Raw genomic sequence first — 17,386 nt, forward strand, 5'->3', positions numbered from 1 at the left:
AACCGCCCAAAAAAAAAAAAAAAAAAAGAATAAAAACGATTTTCCACTGATTATAGACTCTCTTAGGGCTCAGTTTTCTGTTCTTAAAATGAGCACAGTGCCTTATACACAGAAAGTGCTCAATAAGTGCATTTGTTGAATGAATAAATAGACTTTTGCTTTCTGTCATTCTTTTGGATCCTTCTCTTTTCTGGCTATTTCATTCATGCCCTAGTTTGTCCAGGCATTGAACTTCAGGTCATGGACTGGTTTACATGTCTCGTGACACTCTGGGCCTCCTTCCTATCACTGATAATGACACCTATGAGATTCTTGGGCATGTCCTCCTCTGTAATATATCCTGTGCTGCTGAAATAGTTTTGTTATTACTAGAATTCTATTCAGGAGTACAGGCTTAGGCAGTAAGAGAGTACCATCTGAAGAAGGGTGTTCTCTAACCAGAACAATGATATCATGGGATTAGAAGGACCCCTTAAGGTAATTGTTTAGTCTAATTGTTCAAGCAAAGCAGAGATTCTTTCTGTCCCACTTCTGACCTGTAATAATGGCTAATGTTTATCGAACATGGGCTACCTATTGTCTTAAGAACATTTATGTGAATGAATCCATTGACTCCTTAGCCACCATGTACAAGCACAGTTACCATCATACCCTTTTATAAGAATGGTGTCCAAAACGTTTGTGGAAATAATGTGTTATGAGTATGAAGTTTTTTTGCACTAAAGTAAATGCATACTTTAATATTGGGTTGTTGAAAAAGTCATGACTTTTTTTTAATGTTTTCTATGCAAAAATGCATTATGACTTTTTCAATGACCCAATAGCATTTTTCCATAAACTTTTGAAAATAGAATCATTTTATTTAACTTTATTTATTTATATATTTATTTTCATTTGACCAGACAGGGACAGAGTAAGAGAGAGAGAGTGAGAAAGCAAGCCGCCAGGTCTGGGACTTGAACCACGTTGGCCATGTGGGAGTTCAATGCCCTTAACCACTGCACCACCTGCCGGCCCCTCCATGAGCTCTTTTTTAAAGAGTTTTTTGCCACAGGGCATGTGTACTCACCAGACAGAGAGATAGAGACAGAGACAGTGAAAGGGAAGGTGAGAAATCAGCACCCCCCCCAACCCCTGGGGGGGATGGCCATGCTGCAGTCCTTTCTGCTCTATTCTCCTCCTGGCATCTTGAGCATGCACATAGACATGTCTAGTGTGATTTTCAAGCCACCAGGTCTGGGACTTGAACAGCAGACAGCCATGTGGGAGTCCAGCAACGTAACAGCTATGCCATCTGCTGGTCTCTCCATGAACTTTTAGAAGTACATTTGTAGATGGAGAAATAATGGAAAGTCTTACTAAAGGTCATGCCTTAACTGAATAAGTGGCACAGTCAAGACTTGAACCAAGGAAATTTGGTGCAAAGAGAGATTTTTGCTACTATCCTCTGATATCTCTGTAGTCAGCCAGCATTTATGTGAATGCTTCCAGGGTTAGGGACTTACTTTAATGTGAGTATAAAATTTAGCCTAAAGTCTCAAAACATTTCCTAGTTCCAGCCTCTAAAACTATATAGAACTGCCTAATACGTCTGTAAAAACAGTTGTTTAAATATTTTCAAATACTGAATATTTTTTCTGTTTGTAAAAATAACATATAGTCATTGTACAAAATTTGAAAAATTTGGAAAAATAAAAAGAAAATAAGAATCCTTGATAACCAAGAAAATAAATGTTAACTGCCAAAATTGGCTTTTTGTCTTTTTAAAGGATGCTTTCTATAGAGCGCATGCACTTGGTGGGGAGTGACGGAGGGAAAAAAGGGAAAGAGGGAGTGAAAGAGGGAAAGTGAGAAAGCACCCCCCCATCAGGGCATGGTCACTTGGTAACCCCTTATCCTCCACTCTTCTGGGATTTGGGGCACACAAGCACATACGCCCAGCAGGGTTCTTTCTAAGCTGCTCGGTCCTGGACTTGAACCGCACAGTGGGCTTTCACCACTATGCCACTGGCTGGTCTAGCTTTTTGTTGTTTTTAATATCCATATTTTATTAGGGCCTATGTAAAAACTTGTGGTCAGTCAAAACACCTAGGGGCCTTCTATCAAGCCAGGTATTTTCTTTGTATAAAACCCTAAATATAAAATATTGCATTTATCCCATATAAGCTGTATATTGCTTTTTCTTTTCTTCTTTACTTCTGCCTTACTGAAAACTATTTATTTTTGTACTTTTCCAGAGGGTACATATGAGAGAGAGAGAGAGAGAAAGACAGAGTGAAAGTACCTCTCAACATGGCCCGCTCATGCCACAGTCCTTTCTTCCCCCTCCATATTTCCATTCTGTCAGGATCCTGGGCACACACACACATGTGCCCAGTCTGTTTTTGAGCTGCTCCTAACAGTTGAACCATGGTCAGCCATGTAGGATCTGGCTCCCACTGCATAGCACTAAATCATTGCGCGATGAGCCTGGTCCCTTAAAACTATTTTAAAAGTTTATTTATCTCTTTCATGAGAGAGAGAGCAAAAGAACAAGAGAAGGGGAGGCACCCTCATTAGGGTCTCACTCTGCCATCTTCTCCCAGCCTTATCAGCTAGTCAGGATCATGGGTTGCTGTCTGACATGCAGAGGTTGACCCAGGAACTGAACCCTGATCTACCATACAGCTCCGGGATCATGAGTGGCTGCTATCATGTGGCCACCATACTCAGCCTAAAAACTTTTGAGTTCAGATTCTGTTATCTGATACATTAGCTTTCCAGCTTTGTGCACCATGTGGTCTTGAAAACAGGGCTCTTTTGGGGGAAGGCAGGTGTTCTGTTGGTTAGGGGCATTGTACTCCCACATGGCTGACGGCAGTTCCAATCCCAGACCTGGCAGCTCGCTTTCTCACTTTCTCTCTCTCTGTGACCCACTCTTGTCAAATTAAAATAAATAAATAAATACATAAAAAAAATAATTATTTGAAAAGAAAAGAAAGCAGGGCTCTTTCAATCTTTCTCCAAGGCATTAATAAAATGTTGAGCAAGATAGAGCCTTGCAATAACCTATTAGGGAATCTTCCTCCAGGTTCACTTCAGTCTATTTTTCAACCATTTAGGACAGTTGCTTAAGATAATGTAAATCATGGAACCAGCAGTTGGCGTAATGGCTATGTCACTGGACTCACATGCAGTCAACCACGGTTTGAGTCCCAGATCCGGTGGCTTCAACTCACACCGGGTGCATGTGCGTGTGTGCCCAGGATCCTGAGAGGAGAATGGATGAGAAGGGATTATGGTGTGGCCATGCCCCCTGGTGGGTGATTTTTCACTTTCTATATCTCCTTCTCTCTCTGGCAAACACGTGTGCCCTATAGCAAAAATCCAAAAACTCCCCCCCCCCAAAAAAAAGAAAGAAAGAAAATGTAAACCATATAACTGCATTTTCATTGGACCGCCATCCTGTTTTCATCTGTCCATGATGACTTCATGACTCAATCAAATACATAGCTAACATGTAGGAAAGTTCCATATACGTGGATTTTCTCAACTTTACTAATTCTAACTTTTAAAAAAGGTTGTTATTTGTCATGATCTTTTTCTCAGTAAACGTAGGCTGACTTCAAAGTATCATCTCTTACTTTTTGTTTTTTTTGTTTGTTTGTTTTTTTTTTTTTTGGAGAGATTTTCACCGTAGGGCACGTGCGCTCGCCAGACAGAGAGAGACACAGAGACAGAAAGCGAGAAATCACCCCCCAGGGGGGATGGTCACACCGCAATCCCTTCTCCTCCATTCTCCTCTCGAGATCTTGGGCACGCACACACACGCGCCCGGCGTGAGTTTTTAAGCCACTGGGTCCGGGACACGAACCGCGGTCGACTACGTGGGAGTCCAGCGACATAGCCATTACGCTAACTGCTGGTTCCCGTCATCTCTTACTTGTTAAGTGTTCATAAATCACTGTCTAAATACTTAATTCTAGAACTTCCCTGGAAATCATGCCTATCTTATCTCAGACTTTTCACTGTAGGCCAAGCAGCGATGAGTAGGCATACTGCCCGACCAATATTTAATGGGGCTGAAGAAATGATCCCATGGGTACATATTGTCTTATTCTTTCTCCTTCAGGAGCTCAGCTTGCTGTCAACATACAGGAGACTGGATAGCAGCGGTCTAATAATATAGCCACTGACAGGAAGATTGTTGTTTAGATTGTGCTTCCAGATCTCTCAATTGAATAATGCTGGTGAAGGATGACTGCTTATTTTATTTATGACTTTGGATCAACTGCAAGGCTACCTGATTTTATGGAGCAGATGTGCTACTTCAATGTTGCATATAAATCCTTTCTCTTTTTTGGGGAAGTAAAATTCTATCTAAAATGTATTACTCCAGGAGTTTACTTTTTAAGGCTGTCTTGTGGTTGAACATTTTGTGAAATCAAGAATTCTTCAGTGATTTACCTGCTTGCTTGTATTTTAAAGATCAGGGTTGCTTAAAGTGAGACAAAATGATACTACATATTTCTTTGCTTTTAGAAAAAGAAGCCTCACATTATCTTTTGTGACGAGTCCCCTGAGGAAACAGGGTTGGGAAGACCTTAGAACTGCCCGTCAGCCACCTAATGAGTACAAACTGGAGCCTCCGCACCAAGCGACGTTCTCACCTCACAATCTCTGATGGGCTCCTTCTCATGAAAGACTGCCTCTTTTGATTTCCCTGATTGATATTTTTTTTCTCATTTTTCAACTATCTCGATCCATAAAGAGAATTCTATTTACCAGTCTTCTCTGGAAGTCCTGTCACTCAGCTGTCATGGAGCAGAGCTGATGCCTCACTGGTGAAACTTCAGCCCCACATACGCATCCTCTGCTTACTGGGGTTGGAGCCGTGTGAAGGCCAGAAGCTCAGCTTGTCTCCCTCTGTATCTCCACTGGACTCGCAGGAGCCTCCCATGACATGGTGTGGTGTTTACATTTGTTACCTGGATGGTGCCCCCCAAAAGGACCAGGAACTGGTTACAGGTGACATGATGGGCTCACCCTGACTCCACAAGGGGACTGTGGAAACGTAGGCTATAACTTTGTCTAGGCTGATATTACAACATACCATGATCTGGGTGGCTTATAAACAATAAGAATTTATTTCTCAGAGTTCTGGGGGCTGAGAAATCCAAGATTAAGTCACCAGGAGATTTGATGTCCAGTGAAGATCCACTTTTTGGTTTATAGACTGTGACTTTTCACTGTGTCCTCCCATAGTGGAAGGAGGAAGACAACTCTCTGGAGCCTTCTTTTTTTTAGAAAAAAAATATTTATTTAATTTTATTTGTTATTATTTAATTTGACCAGAGAGAGACAGACAGAGAAAGAGAAAGGGAAAATGAGAAAGCAAACTGCCAGGTCCGGGGCTCAAACCACAGTCGGCCATGTGGGAGTTCCAACCATTATGCCACCTGCTAGCCCCTGCCTTCTTTTTTTTATTAGATTTTTGCTATAGGGCACATGTACTCACTGGAGAGAGACAGAGACAGAGAAAGGGAAAGTGAGAAATCACCCCCCACCCCACCCCAGGGGGATAGCCATGCCATAATTCCCTTCTCTATTCTTCTTTGGAATTTTTAGACACATACACACATTCCCAGCATGTTTTTCCTTTTCTTTTCTTAAGATTTATCTATTTTTAATTTTTAAAATTTTATTTATTATCATTATTCTTCAATTTTAGACCAGAGAGAGAGAGAGAGAGAGACCAAGAGAAAGGGAAAGTGAGAAAGCAAGCTGTCAGGTTCGGGACTTGAACCATGGTCAGCCATATGGGAGTCCAGCACCTCAACCACCACCCCACCTGCCACCCCCCGCCCAGCATGTTTTACAAACTGCCCGGTCCAAGATTTGAACAGCATAGTCGGGCAAGTGGGATATAGCACTTTAACTACCATGCCATCTGCTGGATCTCTGGAGCCTTTAAAAATTTTTCCCCCTTTACTCATGATAGAGTATGTGCATGGGGGTGGGGGGGAGGAAACAGAGGAAGCACCTCATAATGGTCACACCACAATCCTTCTTTCTCCAATTCTTCATCCTCTCAAGATCCTGGTCGTATGTGGTCACTCATTACTTTCAGGGCTGGGATTCAAACCCTATCAAGCCATGTGATATCTGGCCTCCTCTGTATGGTGCTTAATTGCTGCACCACAGGGGCAGCCCTGGAGCCTCTTTTATAGGGGCACTACCCCCATTCGTAAGGATTCTACCCTCATAATCTAATCACTTCTCAAAGGCCCCACCCCCAATACCATCAATTTGAGGATTAGGTTTCAACGTATGAATTTTAAATTTTATTATAGGTTGTATGCACTTACCAGAGAGAGACAGAGGAAGAGGGAAAGTGAGAAAGCACTGCCAAGTGGGAATGGCTATGCCACAGTCCCTTCTCCTCCGTTCTCCTTTTGGGGCTTTGGGCATGCATGCACATGCACCTGTCATGGTTTTTTAGCCTCCGGGTCCAGGACTCAGACCTTATAGTCAGCCATGCGGGATCCAGCTGCCTTAACCACCACACCACCAACTTGTCCAATGACATATGAATTTTTTTAAAAAAGAATTACTTATTTACTTAATTCCAATTGTTATTATTATTGTTTTTAAATTTAACCAGAGAGAAACAGAGAGAGAAAGGGAAGGGGAGAAAGCAAGCCATCAGGTCTGAGACTCTAACAGTGGTCGGCCATGTGGGAATCCAGTGCCTTTTACCACCATGCCACCTGCTGGCCCCGAAATATGAATTTTTAGGGGTTGCAAACATTCAGACCAAAGCAGACTGGCCTTCTGGTTTCTGAGGTTTCCCTCTCTCCTGAACTCCTGCAAGATTCTTTGACCCAGCCTCATTACCCCTTATTAACAGCGCTTTCCTCTTGCTATGTGTGTGCACATATGTATGTATGTATGTATGTATATATTAATAGTCTGCCTAAATTTCCATGTTTAATATGTCTCCAGGTTAGGTACTGGGCCCTAACCCATATTCAAATCCCTTACTCTGGGACCAGCAGTTAGCGTAATGGCTATGTTGCTGGACTCCCATGTAGTCAACCGTGGTTCGAGTCCTGGACCTGGTGGCTTAAACTCACTCCAGGTGCATGTGTGTGCATGCCCAAGATCCTGAGAGGAGAATGGAGGAGAAGGGATTGTGGTGTGGCCATCCTCCCTGGGGGTGATTTCTTGCTTTCTGTCTCTCTCTGTCTTTCTGGCGAGCACACGTACCCTATAGCAAAAACCTCTCAAAAAACAAAACACAACAAAACAAAAAACAAACAAATAAACCAAATCCCTAATCTAATCCAACCCCTAACTGTACCCCTGACCCTGATCCTAAACCTAACTCTGAAATTGCAGTCTAGCACACATCACTACTTACATGAAGTCTTTACAAATGTTTGCTTTTCATTATGATGATTACTATGATCTTGACATAATTAAGATAATCAGAAACTAAAACAGTCATACATTTCATTTATATTGTATCATTCAATGAGAATTATAGTTTAGAATGAGCATCTTTGGCACTGAAAAAGCCAAAAGATGAAAAGACCTTCAGTAAAATTTAAAATGTATTGTCTCTTATTGCTATGGCAATTGATCTATAAAGAGTTAAGCTAACCTTATCAATTAACTGGAGTAGCCAATTGATCAGCATTAACACTACACCATTTGCCAATAAAGCTTGTTTCTTTTTTCTTTTTTTGTTCATCTTGGGACCAACAGATGGCCTAATGATTACATCAGTGGACTCACACATAGAGGACCACAGTTCAAGTCCTGGACCTGGCAACTTAAAACTCACACTGGGCCCAGTGCATACATGCCCAAAATCCCAAGAGGAGAATGGAGAAGAGTGATTGCACCCCTGGGGGGCGTGATTTCTCATTTTCTGTCTCTGTCTCTGGTGAATGAACACACCCTAAAGCAAAAATCTCTCTTAAAAAAAAAAACAACAAAACATCATCTTTTCATATTCTGCTCTCATAGGATAATTTATAGATAATTTACAACAAAAAATAAATGAATCCACTAATATAATCAGTACCACTTAATACCACACTCTACATAATGTCTGGGCTACATAATTTGAAGAGCTCCATGCAAGATAAAAATGTGATGCTCATTGTTATTAAGAATTTCAAGAGGCCAGTAGGTGGCATGGTAATTAAAGTGCTGGATTCCCCAGGGTAGTGGTTCAAGTCCCAGACCTGACAGCTTACTTTCTCATTCCCCACACTCCTACTCACACCTCTCTCTGGTGAGCACACATGCCCTATAACAAATTAAAATAAATAAATAAATAAATAAATGGAAAAATAAAGGAATTTTGAAGATGATAACAACAGACATCAAACCAGGTGTGGGGCTCTCTAACTCTGGGTCATTCTGAAGTTAGCCCTACTCACTTCACTAGGTCCAGGAAGGTGTAGCAAATTTCCACTGATCTACAGCTGATGAACTCTGGACGAGGGTTAGAAATCTGTCATGGGCTGGGACCAGCAGTTAGCGTAATGGCTATGTCACTGAATTCCCATGTAGTTTAGTTGACTGTGGTTCGAGTCCTGGACCAGGTGGCTTAAACTCATGCCAGGCGCATGTGCATGTGTGCTCAAGATCCTGAGAGGAGAATGAAGGAGAAGGGATTGCAGTGTGGCCATGCCCCCTGGGGGGTCATTTCTTGCTTTCTGTCTCTCTCTGTTTTTCTGGCGAGCACACACAACCCCAAAAAAAAAAAAAAAAAGAAAAAAAGAAAAAAGAAATCTGTCACAGGCGACCTGGCCTGCTGCTCCATTTGCCTTTCTGTTCTGCCCTGTGCGCCCCCCACCCCCCGTGGGCTGCAGCTACATGAACTGGACAGTCTGTGGTTAGTTATTTCTCTTCATCGGTCCAACTTTCGACCTGCTTTCTTTCCTAAGGCCATACCTGCACTTGTTTACACACAGCTTCTCCTCATTGTCAACATGACCTCTGCTTCCCTGCTTTTCTGGAAGACTCCAGGGAGTGGTGGGAAAAGAGCTAATTAGGGACATTTTGCAGATTGGGCTCCTCTCCTTGGCGCTCGGTAGCAGAAAGGATCTGTTCCCGCACACCGAATTTCTCCTCTCCTCCCTGACCCCACCATGTGAATCTGTGAGGGCAAGCCTAATGGCATTACTAAATGAGCCTCAGAACAGGCTCTGAAAATGATGGATACTAAGAAAGAGAGGGTAGGAAATTCTCAAATAACAAATTCCATCTCTTTAATCCTTAGGAAATCGGTTCCCAATCTCCTGTTCTTCTTTAATTCATCCCCATCTTGTATTCATATGTCTGTCATTTGCCTAAATTCCAGGGGTTCGAGAATGCGATAAAGAATTCTATTTCTTCTCTCGAGATGCTGGAGGAATCCCGACCTCTTTACTGTGCCAAACTCCCCAAAGCTGCTGACTCTGCTTTCACTGCACAACGGGGCGGAGATGGTCCCTTTAAGGAGATGCTACTGCCTGAGTTGGACATCTGTGCTGACCCAGCCTTGCAACTAGCCCACAGCCTAGTTTTTGAGCTTGTTAGTAAAATTCAAACACACTTGAAGAAACCCTTGATTCAATGAAAAAAAGAATAGCCAATTTGGAAGCAGAAAAATGGAAAGAACTGTCACCTACCTCCGCTCCGCTGACTACAGATGAAGAAACAGGCCAGGAGAGATTTTAAAAGCATCTTATTTAGGGCCAGGGCCAGAATGTGGCGTGGCGGTTAAGACGCTGGACTCCCATATGCCTGACTATGGTTTGAGTCTCAGATTTGGTGACCTGATTTCTCACTACTCCATCCCACCCCCCTTCTTTCTCTGGTGAGTACATGTGCCCTATGTTAAACTTAAAAAAAAGGGACCAGCACTTGGCATAAAGGCTATGTCACTGGACTCCCACGTAGTCGACTGCGGTTTGAGTCCCAGATCCAGTGGCTTAAACTCCCGCCGGGCATGCGTGTTTGCATGCCAAGATCCTGAGAAGAGAATGGAGGAGAAGGGATTATGGTGTGGTCGTCCCCCTTGGGGGTGATTTCTCGCTTTCTGTCTGTCTCTGTCTTTGTGGTGAGCACACGCGCCCTATAGCAAAAACCTCTCCCAAAAAAGAAAAAAAAAAGGTCATTTAGGGCCAGCCTGTGGCATGGTGTTTAAGGTGGCCTTATCCCACATGGCTGATTCCATGGTTCAAGTCCTGAACACTGTGGCTTGAAAAACACACTACGTGCTTGTGTGTGTGTGTGTGTGCCCACAATCCTGACAGGAGAGAGATGATTGTGATGTGACCATGCCCCATGGGGAGTGATTTCTCACTTGCTCTTTCTTTCTGTTTCTCTCCAGAAAGTGCACACACCTAGAAAATTAAATTAACTAACTAAATACATAAATAAGTCTTTTATACAATACCCCCTCTCTACCCCTCAAACTGTTAGAATGAACTCAAAGCCTGAGCCTATCTTTGCAAAATGTGCTCTACACAGTCAACAGGTAACTTTCTTGAGAGGCCTCTTTGCTGTCAGTGAGCCCCCTGGGGACATCCCAGCAAATGAAAGCCACAGCAGTATCCTTAAGGAATTTCTCTCTAAGGGTAGATGAAATAAAGATACAAACAAAGGCATAGGAACACTTTGATAATGACATGAAACAAGCTGCTAAGGCCCAAACACAGACCACAGACTCATTAGCTGTGGCAATGAGGAGTAGAATGAAAGGTTCTTGTCAGTTGACCAGGGAGGACTTCCTGCAGGAAGCACTGTTCAGCAGAGTTTTTAAGGTGGTCTGGGACAAAGTCATGCCACGGGAAAAGGAGAGAAGGGGAGACTTTCTGGAAACTGAGATAATACATTGGATTATCTAGTCAACAAGCTTTGCTTTCCCCCTTAATGACTGTAGTTCATCCATCACATACATTTTTGCTCCAATCTAAATAATTCAGACCACTTTGTCTGCATAGATACCATCTCTAGGGAATCTTCCTTAGTTTTGCAGGTGTTGTATTTATAGTTACACTGTAAAGTGCTTCTTTTTTTTTTTTTTAAACAAGGATTGTGAATATGTAATGTGAAAACTTAATTCTGGCTAAAAATGCCAAGATATGAACTCTGCTGCCTCCTTTTAGTAATTACTCATTTCCGGGAAAAAAAAAAAAAAAAAAAAAAAGAGGAGGCTTAATTTACCCCTAGGGCAATTTAAAAACACTGTTGCCAGTTAATTCCTTCCAATTTTGCTCCCTGAGTACTTTTTTCTCCCCAAGCATTTTTTTTCTCCCTTATTTGAGCCTTCATTTTAAAAGTTGTATATGCCTTCTGATTCATGGCTGTGTAGGCATTTAGTTAAAGTTAATCTAAATAAAGTTAACACTTCCTCTAAAGGCAAATATACTTTGTCTTTCTGGGAATCTCATACTCAGAAAAGAGCTGTCGAATATGCCTTATAAATATGGGGAAATTACATAAGCATTCTGTGTATGTCTTCATCAGTCCCTTCCCCACTGGTGAACAAAAACTTTTGGTATCTGTTGACACAGGCATCAATTAAGACAGGAATTTAGATCCCCAATCACAGGATTATCCATCATTAAGCTTCACAGTTCTGATCACTAACGAGGGGTGGAGGAGACCTCCTCTTGCTTCATACATAGCACGTGCTTGCTCCTACTGCTCCCTATCATCCTAGATTCTGAGAGGATTTAAGAGTTGTTTTCAAACAGCTGTCAGAACATCCCCCCCCTTCTTAAGGCCCTCATTAGAAAATAAAACCAGATATAATTAACAAACAAACAAACCTATCTGCCCGCTGTTCTGACTTGTTATAATAAGTGTTATTTCTCTTTACAAACAGTTTCCTGTCAGCATCCTGCTGTGTCTTTAATAAGACTTCAGCACTGGGGAAGAAAAAAGGTCTGCCTTAAAATTAAGCCTTGACTTGTCCCCACATCTCCTGTTGATCTGCATTCAGCTCCAACTTACCAGAGGTGGAAAGGAGCTAAGATGTCTAAACCATCGCTAAGAGAGAGAGGAGAAACCTTTCTGTTCCTAGAGAGGGCTGAAGGGTGGCGTTGCCATCAGATTTAGCACAGACATCCTCATTTCCTCATTCTTCCCTTGTGGTCAGCAGAAGAGGCGGAAGCTTCTTCAGGTTCCTGGGGCTGGCTTCCCAGCCAGATGATGACTTTCTAATATCCCTGATGGGGGCTGGCCCCATAACCTAGTGGTTCAGGGAGCCAGATCTCACATGGCTAACTTATGTGGTTTGAATCTATGCACCCGCAGCTTGAAAAACATGCCAGGCACATATGTGCCCCAAATCTCAAGAATTAAAACAAAACAAAACAAAACACTCAAAACTTGAGACCAGTAGGACTCCCATGTGGCCGACCACAGTTTGAATTCTGGATCCATAGGTTTGAAACTCATGCCAGGCATGGGTTCGTGCGTGCCCAAAATCCTGAGAGGAGAATGGAGGAGAGGGGATTGCAGCATGGCCATCCCCCAGGAGGTGATTTCTCATTTTCTGTCTCTCTGTCTCTCTCTGTCTTTTTGGAGAGCACACATACCCAATGGAGCCTGGTCATGCTACAATCCTTTTTCCTGCAACTCTCCACTGTCTCAGGATCCTGGGGTCTAACACACAAGTCTATTGTGCAAATCACAGGGGCCTAGACTCGAACCCTGGCCATCTGTGTGAGATCCAGCTTCCTCTGCACAGTGCTTACTCACTCTTATGGGGTGAGTTCAATGCTGGAATGGTATTATTAACTACCTCATGGGCTTTCCTCAAATTTCACTTTTCCCTTTGCCTGTTCTAGGAACTCATTCAGGACACTGCATTGCATTTAGATATCATGATTCTTTGGACTCCTCTGCTTTGGGACCATTTTTCAGGCTGGTTTTTTCTGTCCTTAGCATTTTGAAAGTGTATTGGTCCTCGATTGTGTAGGAAGGCTGGCAATTTGGGTATGTTTGAAGTTTTCTCATGATTAGACAAGGGTTATGCATTTTGGGGAAGAATATCACAGAGATAAAGTTTCCTTCTCATGGCTTATAACACAGGGCACATAGTACAGTATCAACATTTAAGTCTCTTTTAAATCTCTTTAATCTTTTTCTCTCAGTGCCCACCAAAATTTACTTCTTGAATCATTAGTTTTGTTTTGTTTTATTTATTTTTTTATGGAGATTTTTGCTATAAGGTATGTGTACTCACTGGAGAGACAGAGAGAGACAGAGAGATGGGGGATGGCTATGCTGCAGTCCCTACTCTTCCATTCTCCTCTTGGGATTTTGGGCACATACGCATATGCCTAGTGAGAGTTTTAAGCTGCTGGGTCTGGGACTTGAACCACCGCCAACTATGTGGGAGTTCAGTGATGTAACTATTATGCCATCTGCTGGCCCCAGGTCTGTTTTGTTTACTTTTTGACATTCAGAGGCCATGGTCACTGTTTAGGTTGAGTAATAGAGGCCTCTGTAAGAGTGGGCTGTTTCCAAACAAATGGAAAATGCCATCTTAATAATTCCAGGTTATTTTTTTCTCATGACATCACAAGACAGGGTTAAATGAAAGCCCAGGTTACGTGGTGGCCTTTGATTATGGAATGATACTGGAGGAAAAGGTCTGAGAAAAACACAACCTTGGTAGGAAATGTATTCTATTTTAAAAACAATTATTTATTTCATTTCATTTATTATTATTTTTATTATTTTTAATTTGGTTAGAGAAAGACAGAGAGAGAGGGAAAGTGAGAAAGCAAACTGCCAAGTCCCTGACTTGAACCATAGTTGGCCATGTGGGAGTCCAAGCACTTTACCACACCACCTGCCAGTCCCAGGAAATGCATTTTAACAAAATTCCTTGTAAGTTGGTTCCTGTGTCCTTGAAAGCTTTAGATGAGAAAACACACACACACAGACACACACACACAGGCCCAGCCTCAGTAGCATATGTAATAGCATGTTGACCTGTAGTGCTCGAAGTCATGTGGCTGACCACTGGTTCAGATCCTAAGTTGACCTGAAAATACTCAGTGTGTGTGCATGCCCAAGATCTTGATTAGCTAGAGGGTTGGGGAAAGGCGACCACAGTGTGACAAAGCCTGTCAAGGGTGTCCCTCTCTCTGTCATGTGTGTACATGTGCCTTTGTTTATGAATACAATACTTCTTTCTTTTTTTTTTCTTTTGAGAGGTTTTTCGCTAGAGGGCGCGTGTGCTCGCCAGACAGAGAGAGACACAGAGACAGAAAGCGAAAAATCACCCCCCAGGAGGGATGGTCACGCTGCAATCCCTTCTCCTCCATTCTCCTCTCGGGATCTTGGGCACGCACGCACATGCGCCTGGCGTGAGTTTTAAGCCACCGGGTCCGGATCGTGAACTGCGGTCGACTACGTGGGAGTCCAGCAACATAGCCATTACGCTAACTGCTGGTTCCCACTTCTTTCTTTTTTAGTTCTTCCTATAGAGCACGTGTGCTTGCCAGACAGTGAGAGCTCGAGAAGGTGAAAAAGCACTTCCCAAGGGTAATGGTCATGCCGCAATCACTTCTCCTCCATTCTTCTCTTGGGATTTTGGGCATGCACACATATACATGCCTGGTGTGTTTTTCAGGCTGCGGGGTCCAGGACTTAAACTGCAAAGTCAGCCATGTGTGATCCAGCACCTTTATCTATCTATCTATCTATCTATCTATCTATCTATCTATCTATCTACATATATACACATACCATGAAAAAGTATACAAATACATTATTGTTCTTAAAAAGAGCCTAGATGGGGTCAGCAAGTGGCATGGTGGCTAAGGGCACTGGATTCCTACATGGCTGACTGTGGTTTGAGTCCTGGACCTAGCAGCTTGCTTTCTCACTTTCCCCCTCTCTCTTTCATTCTATCCCTTTCTGGTAAAATAAAAATAAATAAATAAATAAAGTTAAATGAAATAATTCTTAAGAAAAAAGAGCCTGGATGGGTTGGGAACACACCCCTTGCTGCCCTTCGTCCTGGGGTTTAGGCAGCAGCTCTGACCCTTTCAGCACTGAACTGACAGTGTCTCACTCGTCAGCGAACTGACAGTGTCACCATGAACTGACAGTGTCACCATGAACTGATCCCTGGTCCATGGAAGTGCTCACTGTTCCCTGGAAGTGCTCCATGGCTTCTGACCTCCTCAGGGCAGGGTTACACTTGGAGCCCACGTAGCTCAGTTTTCTGGGCGCAGAATGGTACTTCTAAATCCAGCCCTTGGCCACAAATGTGGAGGGAGTAATTGCAATGCATAGACAGCAAGGGATGGAGAGAGAGAGGAGAATGATTCATCTAGGCTCTCCAGGGAAATAGAGCCAGCCAGCCCTTGAACACATCTTGACCTCTCAGCTCCAATCTCTGCCTCTGGTGATGAAGATGTTGACACCAGAGTGCTCAGCAAAGAGGCTCCCTTGTTAATAGAGGTGCGATTGTAATAGGGGTGAAAAGCTCAGGCTAATGAGGGTGACTTTGAGTACACCTCTAGTTTCACAAGTAGGATTCTAGCCCTCTTTTCTCTTGCTTCATCCATGGGCAGTGGAGTTTAATGATGCTTCACACAGAGCATGCCTCAGCTCTGGTAAGGCATTTCAAGAAAACCCTCGTTGGGCTTCTGGATTCTTGGGCCATTAATATTTTTAATGGTGACAATAAAGGCTGGAAGAACTCCACTCTCAGCAAGGGTGTTCGAAATGCAGAGTAATAATGAGGCAAGTAGAGCCCTGGGTGGTGGGGCCTCTGGGCTCTCGCCCTGCTCCTGGCTGGTGCTCTGTCCTTGATCTTGCCACTTAACCTCACTTCCTGGTTCCAGTGGAACGTGTAGGTAAAACTTCTCTTGACCTGCTTAATAGGCAAGTCTCCTGGAACAGCTGGTTCGGAGTGTAGAAGGCAGAGGGGGTTTGGACAGAAGAGAAAAGGAGAAAACAACATTATACCTTGAAAACAGAAATTACTTAATAACAAGCAGTGACAGAATGCCCGCACAGTAGAGTTTTGTAGTGAGAGGGAAAATTTATTTGGCATTTTGAATTTGTTTTTTTCAGTGAATACAGGCTATTTGAGAGAGTTAAGAGAAGGGAGAAAGAGGGAAAGAAATTTAAAGTGCCAAGAATAATCTATGTAGAGGTCTGTACCAGAAATCCTACTGATTTACAACGTCTCTTATTTATATGGAAAAGATCTTTCTATTATGATTACTCATGCCACGTCTGTTTTCCACATTGATTCATAGCATGAGCTTCCTTAAGCTACCCCATTTCCTCAGCAATTGTCTAACGCTTAAAAAGCAAAGCCATTTAGATCGTTGGCTCTCTGAGGTCTTAGAACAATGAGTGACCTAATTTTTTCCAAGAGTCCTTTTGCTGAGCTCGAGTATCTCACCTTTTCAGCTGGCTTATCTTGGGGACCTTATGAAACACTATGCCTAAGAATAACCCAGTGGTTTAAAAAACAAACAGCCTAAGTCCTGTGTGAGCCTACCATGAAAGGCATTTCTAATTTTTATTTGGAAGCTCACGCTTGGATCAGAGTCAGTAGTATTATTTTGGGGGTCACCTGCTGAGTTTACTTTCTCCTCTGCCTCTTCTTGTTAAGTTCTTGCTTGCTCTGAGTTTTCTCACCGTTCTAGATAACATCTGAGTCATGGCAAAACATGGACACTGGAACTAGTCCCGTGGACAGATCCCACATAGCTGACTGGGGTTTGAATACCATCCTGGGTATCAATATGCCAGGCATGCTCGCTTCCTTTCTCTCTCATGCTCTGTGCAAATGCCTTCTGGCATTAAAAAGAAAGAAAAAGTATTAAAAAGGAATAGTTGGTCACATGACACAGTGAATTGGTGCTATGCAGAGGAAGCCACATCCCACAGGACTTTGAATCCTGGCCTGTTGGCTTATTGCTGGGCTCTTGTGCACGTGCCCAAGATCCATTAGGAATTCCCTTGGAGGAAAAGGATAGTGGTATGACCATGTCCTGTTGGGTAATGATCTCTTTCTCTCTCCCTCTCTCTCTCTTTCGTGCATACACCTACTCTCTATCATGAATAAAAAGTACAAAAGAAATAAAAAATGTGGATGTCCTGGGGAAGCCCTAAATCTGGCCAGAGAATGTGGTTTTGGCATGGGCCCTGGATACTGAAGGCTCACAGCTGGGTCGGAGAATGATTAACCTTATGACAATCAGTATGGCTAATGTTGTTCCTGCTTCTCATAGGCTAAATTCTGTTCTTGCTGAGTTGAGGGGTTAACACATCTACAGTGTCTTAACAACTGCCCCTGTACTGTTTTTTGTCCTATCATTCTTGAGGATGGTGTCTGTTTAATCCTGACTTCTACTGG

At 42.9% G+C, this 17,386-nt stretch overlaps 1 long non-coding RNA gene across 1 annotated transcript in view; it reads left to right on the forward strand.

Annotated features, from left to right (window-relative positions):
• Positions 1-17,386, forward strand: part of LOC102497322 (uncharacterized) — a 124,496-nt gene that overhangs the window by 102,373 nt on the left and 4,737 nt on the right. Inside the window, exon 2 of the long non-coding RNA XR_333438.1 lies at positions 9,401-9,856. This is a non-coding gene — a long non-coding RNA (uncharacterized LOC102497322). The remainder of the gene's footprint in view (positions 1-9,400; positions 9,857-17,386) is intronic.

This window comes from Tupaia chinensis, unplaced genomic scaffold (genome assembly GCF_000334495.1).
Source record: "Tupaia chinensis unplaced genomic scaffold, TupChi_1.0 Scaffold000050_1, whole genome shotgun sequence".
NCBI lineage: Eukaryota > Metazoa > Chordata > Mammalia > Scandentia > Tupaiidae > Tupaia > Tupaia belangeri.